Source organism: Schistocerca gregaria, chromosome 8, assembly GCF_023897955.1.
Source record: "Schistocerca gregaria isolate iqSchGreg1 chromosome 8, iqSchGreg1.2, whole genome shotgun sequence".
Lineage (NCBI taxonomy): Eukaryota > Metazoa > Arthropoda > Insecta > Orthoptera > Acrididae > Schistocerca > Schistocerca gregaria.
In genome coordinates, this window is record NC_064927.1 from 52083374 (window position 1) to 52084191 (window position 818).

The window sequence follows — 818 nt, forward strand, 5'->3', positions numbered from 1 at the left end:
TGGTACACAGTAGTAAAGCGCGAGGCACTGAATTAGCATGAACAATGGAGTGCACAATGGGGCTCGAGATGTGCTTGTTACCTCAGGTGCTGTGTGATTGTCGACAAGGAGTGAAAACGGAGCAATTTGTGACCGCCCTTTCAATTTAAGACGTTAAAAACAGACAGAATTTGCATTCATAATACCAGAGCATCGGAAGTTTTTGGAACTCTTGTGTATATGAACGTGTCCGCGCCATTGTACTCTAGTCCCTTCACCGCTACAAACCAACCAACCATCGTGTCCGTGCACATCAGAGTCACAAATAATGGAGAATAGCGCAGCATAGTCGTGCATGGGAGCGTAGCTCAGTTGGTAGAGCGTTCGCTTTTCATGTGAGAGGTCCCGGGTTCAAGCTCCGGCGCCTCCATGTTTTGTGGTCAGTGCATAGTGAGTGTTGGTCGTAAAGGCACACAAGATGTTGCAAAGGCAGCGTCACAGACTGATATGATGTATACTGACGTAAGGAGAGCAAGATGTATGTGTAAGGACCGGCTGTTATCGAGGAGCGAGGTGTCATCGAGTGCAGATCTGTCTTAGGTATCACGGCTTAACCTCATTGAAGTGTAGAGAGCGGACAACACGTTCGTCTTACTCAGAGCGGTGTCCGAACTCTACTTTCGTCGTTATACTTGCCATTTTCATTGTGGCCAACTACGATTCGAAAAAAAATGCACGAAACCTGAAAGACAGCCTCACTGATACATAGAGAGTAGTGTTTGTCTGCGGATTAATGGGAGTGCAAGGGTCTGTGACGTTTATATGTCTGTATGTAGCAC

At 46.8% G+C, this 818-nt stretch overlaps 1 non-coding gene across 1 annotated transcript; it reads left to right on the top strand.

Moving 5' to 3' along the window:
- Nucleotides 1-336: 336 nt before the first annotated feature.
- Trnae-uuc (transfer RNA glutamic acid (anticodon UUC)) lies at nucleotides 337-409 on the top strand. The gene has a single exon. It is a non-coding gene; the product is annotated as a tRNA-Glu (tRNA).
- The last annotated feature ends 409 nt before the right edge of the window (nucleotides 410-818 follow it).